A 7725-nucleotide genomic window follows, 5' to 3' on the forward strand; every position below is an offset into this window, starting at 1 on the left:
CCACTTACACCATTGCTCAGCTGCAATAAAATATGTTCTTTTTCCGCAAGAGTTAACGTTTTGTGTGACCTTTTTGATGACATTTTGATGCAAAACTGAGCGATAGTCTCTCTTCTGTCGCATTTCATACTTATTCGGGTATTCCCCGTTCTACAAGTATGAAACAAAGCGCACGCRTAAGTGGTGAAATAAAGTGTGTGAGCGAATGTCAAACAAAGCGAATGTAGTGAATAATAAACATATGATCCGGATTAGAGAATACGAATAGAGAATGTYGGTCCGGATTACAAGGGACATAATAGAAATTTTGAATTTTTTAACCCTGTCCGGATTACAGTGGAATCCGGATTAGGCCGTGTTCGGATTAGCGGGCCTCTACTGTATTTGTATTGGCGATTTTTTTTTTCTTTTATCGTTTTATTAAGTGGATTATTTATTATTTGCCTTTTCTGTATGATCGGCAATTGTTTGCATTAAATTTTATTCTCGGCTTATAAAGGATAGTAACTCCACGCCTGGCTCAGATATGGCCAGAATGGATACTCCTTAGCTCTAGATTTAGGACTATGAAATTAGAGGGATCTTGCGAGAGAATGGCCGTGACTGGAGAACGGCTTCGATTCGAGGAGAACGGCTTCGATAGAGTAGAAAATTCTTCATACATAATTAAGTTGATGCTTTGTAAAGTTGATTTCCCTAACTCACTCATATGAGGGGCGCTTAGATAGATGCGATAAGAGCGATCCTTGCTTTTTGTAAGTGTAGGCGCGTCACTATATCGCATATAGTGATCTTATAGAGTTTGAAATTTCCTTAATTGTGAATTAAGGTATTTATTTGTATTGTACTCAATTTGAGTTGGTATGGTAGTAACTAGTTCGTTAACTAGTCCAGTTTGTGTTTCACTGTGCACTGTGTTTGAACTTTTGGTGCCTTTGGGCAACATGGTGTGCCTTGGCAATTTTTAGAATTGGGGATTTCGGGATTTGCTTTTGCTAAACACGTGGTTCTTTTTGTTTAAGCGCTTTTTTGGAATGAGTTAGGATGTCTGCTATAATGAAGCATTGAATGGTGTCTTTTGTGATAATGTAAGCAATTAAATTTGCTTTTGCAATTTGTATATGTATGCGATTGTGACAGACAATTTGTGCAAAGTATTTTTGACCTGACAAAATTATTTCGTTCGTTAACTGTGAAGTTTTTAAACCTCTCGCAAGATTTAAGTTTATGCCCTCTTGTGCATAGTTTGCATGACGTTTGTTTTTTCTGTTCGGATGTGAACRCTTTTATTTTGTTAAAAAATCTTATATTTGGGTCGTGTTTAATGTTCTTAGTTTTGATTATTTTTGCTTCTAACCTTTCCACAGTTTCATATTGGGTGTGAAAAAATCTTTAATTTGTTGCCACGTTGGGCACTTTTTTATGATGAGAGCGATTGCTCCCATAGAAGTAACGACTTTTCTGGTAATGCTACGGTTCATATGTTTACCAGAATAGGGTCCCAGCTGTCTGTGGGGATATTCAGTATCGATAGAATCGAGAAACAAATATAAACAGTGGATTCTAGTTTGATGATTTCTGAGACGAGTCCAAAAATTCTTAAGATTTTCATTTTTGATTTATAATAACGATTCAGAGTTTTCATGAATCGGTGAAGACGCAAATCTAGCGCAATATCTTAATAAAACGTCACTTTGTGAGATAAATTTTACAAACTGTTTTGAGCGTGTAGCTCCAGATGTGTTTTAATTTGTATCGTCATTTACCATTTTTGTATTATATGTTAAAGTTGTTGTGCTTGTAATTTTAATTTATTAATTTACTTATTAAATACGCACTTTTTCTTTATGTATACTTTTTAGGTCCTTATGTTGGTATATAGGTATATATATATATTATTTTTTTTATTTATATGTAACTAATATTTAATATAATTTTGTAAAGAGAGAGATTGGAAATCGAATTGGAAAAAGTTTCTTCTCTTATGTATATTTTATCCGTATACGTAAGCAACTATGTTTCTATTAAAACGGATTTGCTTTATAGATAAGTATATGCGAGTACATAAATATATATTTTGGGTTTTCCGGAAAAATTTTCGCAAATAATTTCTTCCATATATAACTATTTTGATATATTTTACCGTGTTTGGTAAAATTTTATTAGCTGTTGAATATATATTTTAATTACAGGTATAATGATAAGTACGACTGTAATTTTTAGGCATATATGTACATACATACATATGTGCATATGTTAAATAAATAAAGGACGTAATACACTCACTTGGTATTCCTTAGCAAGTTATGTTTTGCATGGTATATGTATGCAAGTTAATGCAAACCAAACCCACTAAAATAAATCGCTATCCCATTCATCTCTAGTAGACATAATATCAAGCCAACCAACTATCATAACAAATAGAATTAACATAATCAAAGAATATTAAAATCAACAATAGCCAATTTGCAAAGTCATCATAAAATCTATTGGAATAMAATTACAAGAAGAACTTGATCACGCAACAAGAAATGCCACAGCCATCCTTTTTGCATGATCAGCATTATATTACTATAAGAACTAAAATTAAGAGATAAATAGGTTAGTTATTAGTTATAAGTTATAAGTGAGCCAGTGTTAAGCTAGCATTTAGAGTACGGTATTTTTAAAAAAACAATTAAAGATAATAAAAAATTAATTTGCACATATTTTGCCCTAATGCCTCCTGCGTATCGGTTCTCTTACTTTCTCCACTCCTTTTCTCCTTAAGTTTTGTAGCCGTTTCCAGGCACACCTTCTATTTTTGTTGTTTTCATATATTTTAGCTATTTTATATTATTGTTAAGCCGCTTTTAGGTTTCGCGCCCGATTTTTTGTTTAACTTTGTTTCTATTTCTGTTTTTTTGTAAAGTTTCGCAACCGATTGTCTGTGTTTTTTTTTTTTTTTTTTTTTTTTTTTTTTTTTTTTTTTTTTTTTTTTTTTTTTTTTTTTTTTTTTTTTTTTTTTTTTTTTTTTTTTTTAATTCGCTTCCGTTTGTTTATTGCATTTATGTTTGTTTTATTGATTATGTTCTTTCCCCGTTCGTGCACGGTTTATGTTTTTTGTTTGTTAAGTTTTGTATACTTTGTTTTATTTTTTATCACCGCAGTTTTTGTTATTGCATATATGCATATTATATATCTGCCGAGTCACCACACTTGATTTGTTGTTCTTTATTTTGTTTCTTTTGTTTGAACATTTATTATATTAACTAGCCGATTTAATTGTATCCAATATATTGTGGAGCACACGCTACTGTTTTAATTAAAATAAAAACACTTTATACACTTTGGTTTTTTAATAACTTTATTTATAAAATAAATTTATATTTTATAAAGATAACGATTTACTGGAGCTGGCGATCGAGGTTCCGCGAATCGAGGTCGAACTGGGTAATCGCGGTTGAGGAGCGAGATGTTGACATATATAACGTATCTTATAGAGGAAAATGTGCGAATGTCGAAATGGACAGTGTGTCGAATGTTGATGGGCGCAGTGTATGAATTGGTTGGGTTGGTGTATAGGTGTGGTGAGTTATATTGGTGTTGTGTTGCAGTAGCATCAYGTGGCGAATTGCGCTCTTTTATTAGGATGCGCCAGTTTTAGCGGATAGAGGATGTGGAAGCTTAACTCATTTTAACAAGGTGAATACCAAAATAAGTTACCTCATTCGCTTGGGGTACTAAAATATTGTTCATTTTTACTGCCGGACACATTTTTGGTCTCAACGAAAACTTAATATGCTTATTTCTGTTCATTCACATTTATACGCCAGTTGGATAGCCATTCTTCGACAATGCTATTATATGGCATTTATTACGGCTCACTACAGCTGTGTCGTCCGCAGTTGAAGTTAATAAATTGTTAGCTGTTGGAAGATCTGTTGTATATATTATGTATAGAGTTGGGCCTAAAACACTGCCCTGAGGTACACCAGCCCTTACCTGTCGTTTATCAGATATCAAAGCCCCCACTTTTACCATAAATTTTCTATTTTTTAAATAAGACTCCAATGTTTTATACAATTCTAAAGGTAGAATATTTTTAATCTTATATAAAAGGGCCTCATGCCACACCTTATCAAACGCCTGAGCCACGTCTAGAAATATAGCTGAACAGTACTCTCTGCGCTCAAATGCTTTTCTTGTTTCGTTAGTAATTCTATTTACTTGCTCTATTATGTTCCACGAAACCCGAATTGGTGCGTTGGTATTATATTATTTTCGTGGAGGATAGGAGTCACCTTTGATAGTAACAATTTTTCAAATATTGTAGAAAGACAGGGTAGAAGACTGATTGGTCTGTATGAAGACGGCTGTGTTAAGTCTTTCCCAGGTTTGTCTATCAAAATATTATGTGATTTTTTCCATGAATTAAGATAGTATCCGAGATTAAGAATTGCACTGAAGAGTAAGGAGAGCGCTTCTACGGCAATATTTGGTAACTCAATTAGCATTTTTGGGGTACTATTATCATGTGCTGGTGACTTTCTTCTGTTAAGTTATGTCACTGTTCTAGTAACTTCAGAAGTAGAAGTCCTAACAGACACATGTGACTCGTTTGCGGTATTGGGCAAGGTTGGCAACTTAAAGTTGTTCTTTGGGCAACTGGGTTGAAAAACAATCTGATCTTTTATTTCAACAAAGAAAATTAAAATAGATTATTGCAACGCAAAATCTATGTATTATTGGCGTAGTCGGCAAATCGAATATAGCAGTCCTTCTTTCTTTTGAATCCAAAAATCCAATATAGAATATTAATTCAAATAAAGTTTGAGAGAAAGAAAGAATTGAATCCGGTAAAACAAGTATGATCGATTCACTTGTGTATATCGAGAAGCATTAATTTTTATGAAACCCTATCAAATACAGAAAAGGAAACAAAAGGATACTACAGAAGAAATGGCAACAGCAGAGCAATCGGTGCAACAAGGACAAAGTGTAATTATTACATAGCATGAGCAATTATTCTCTAAAGTCACAAAAATTTATAGTTATACAATTGTTGGTAAAGCGAATACCACACTATTAAGGTGGACGAGAAGACAGCCAGTGTTACCGATGTAGGTCGATAATATTATAACAATTAATTGAAAATTTTCCGAAATWAGCCTCGAAGGACGAAATATACCAATGATTGGTGTAACAATTGTAGGAATCAAGGTAAGATTATTAAGATTCATGCGCGGAAGCATCAGTGATAAAACCGGAAATTTTTCCAAAAGTGTAAGTAAAAGAAAATTTAAAAAGTGAATTCAAATTACAAAATTGTGTTAATAAAATTTTTCAAAGAAGGAGACGTGTTAACAAGTGTGAAAGAAGTGCAACATAATATTGATAGTACAGATAGACCGATATACATATACGAAGTTGTATAGATACCCGAAATACACAAAAGTGGAATAAAAAATCAAATTACTGAAATGGAAATAAACGGAATAATACAAAAAAACTGTTCGCTGTATAATGCACGCTTATGAATAGTACCAAAGAAAATGGACAACTCAGGAATGCAAAAGTGGAGAATAGTTTTCGATTATCGCAGATTGGTTGATTGATAAGTTAGGAAGAGCTCAATATATTACAACATTGGATTTGGTCAAAGGGCTTCATTTAGTAAATCCGAAAGATAGACACAAAACTTGCTGTTGAAAATGCATATGGACAATATGAATACATTCGAATGCCATTTGGATTAAAGAATACACCTGCAACTTTTCAGAGGATGATGAACCATGTCTTACAACCATTCATTAACAATATACGTGTAGTGTATCTCGACGACATTTGATTTTCAGTACAAGTCTGCAGGAACACGTAAGTTCAATTCAAAAGGTTTTTACACAAGCTAAGAGAATATAATTTAAGAATTAAAATAGATAAATGCTAATTTTATCAAAAAAGAAACTTACTTAATTGAATTATTATTTACCCAATTTTAAAATATCTGAACTTCAAAAAACATTTGTCTTAACGACAGACGCAAGTACATTCGAATTGGTGCTGTACTTTCACAAGACGGACATCTTATTTTTTACGCAAATAGAAAGCGACAGTGAAAAGAATTATTCAATCATAGAAAAAGAATTACTAGCATTAGTATGGGCGTGCAAATATTTTCGACCATATTTGTATGGCAAACGTTTTTAATTACAGACAGATCACAATAAATTAATCCAATTAAACAATCTGAAACAAGAAAATAGTAAATTCACTAGATGGAAATTAGCCCTTAACGAGTATGCGTTTGATATTGAGTACATTAAAAAAAATAACGTTGCAGATTTTCTAAGTAGACTGCAGGTAAATACTTTAGAAGGCATGGATGTTGACGAAACATCTTGTGCAACAATTTATAGCGCAATCCAAGACACAGACGACCATATTTGGATAACAGAAAAACCAATAAATCTATCGAGAACTCAAATAATAATTTCTGAAAACAAAATAAAGGAGAAAAATATTTTTGAAACAACATTCTGTAAAAATAGACGCATTTTCCTTTATAAGTATATAATATATACAAATTTTGGAAAAATTTTAAGAAATTTAAATTTAGAAAACCCAACAGTATATTGTCCGAACGAAACAAAATACCTACAGAAATTGTAAAGACATTTTATAAAAGAATTCGGAAACTCGAATATAAAAGCTCTTAAAAGAAATATTATTTTAGATGATATCGAAAATGAAGAAAAAGCCTACGAAATCACAGAAAAGGAACATTGAAGGCTTTATAAATAATTGTAAAACATCTCAATTAGCAAAAATTTAAAGAACTTAAATTCAAAATTCTACTATCGAAATAATACACGGGAATATTTTTTACTTTTATCGACAAATTAGCAAACATTTGTTTGGCCGAAATAGTCAAACGTTTATATAAACTTTAAATTATAGACATTCAATATTTRGAAAACCCAAAAAATCTGTTTACTTTGGACATTATAATTTTGATAACATCTCAATAGACCAATCGCATATGCACATATGTAAATCTTAAAACTATTAAAACCTTTTTTTTATAATTTTATGGTATATTAAAACAACTTACTTTTGAACTTTCAATGCTCAATAAAGGGAATTAAGTCTATTATCTCTCAACTAATAAATGTTTTACCCATTTTAAATTGAAAATTAATACTACTATTCATCACATTACAAAACTTTTCATCAAATACATTTAAATGTCGCATTTTCTTTAACTGCAACTTCACTGTTTTACATTTTTATTAGTGATCTTCAACGGCGGCAACTAATAATTCCGTTTACATACACCCTGTCAAGAAAGTATAGGGAATTCTTCATTTCCCCTTCTCATCTCCGGCTTATATGGAAGACAGGTAAATTTTTTTTTCTAGGTTGGCACAACTGTCCTTAATTATGATGCCAAAAGTTAGCGCGATCTCTCAACCAGTGCGTTTACAACAGCTGTTTAAGTCAGTCGAACTTTTTGAAGGAATTTCAATATGGTAATTTCAGTAGTTCTACTTGCGAAACATCAAAACCTACCAGATCCAGTCAACTGTAGTACAATGTTTATAGTTTCTATAGCTAACATATTTACATCTTAATGCATATATGCATGAACATACATATGTATGAACATATAGAGCGGTGCGCGCACATATTGATTTTCATTTTTTTTTTATTTTTTATTTTTTTTTTTATTTTATAAAAGCTTAC

This window comes from Bactrocera latifrons, unplaced genomic scaffold (assembly GCF_001853355.1).
Source record: "Bactrocera latifrons isolate USDA-ARS-PBARC rearing strain unplaced genomic scaffold, ASM185335v1 scaffold_527, whole genome shotgun sequence".
Lineage (NCBI taxonomy): Eukaryota > Metazoa > Arthropoda > Insecta > Diptera > Tephritidae > Bactrocera > Bactrocera latifrons.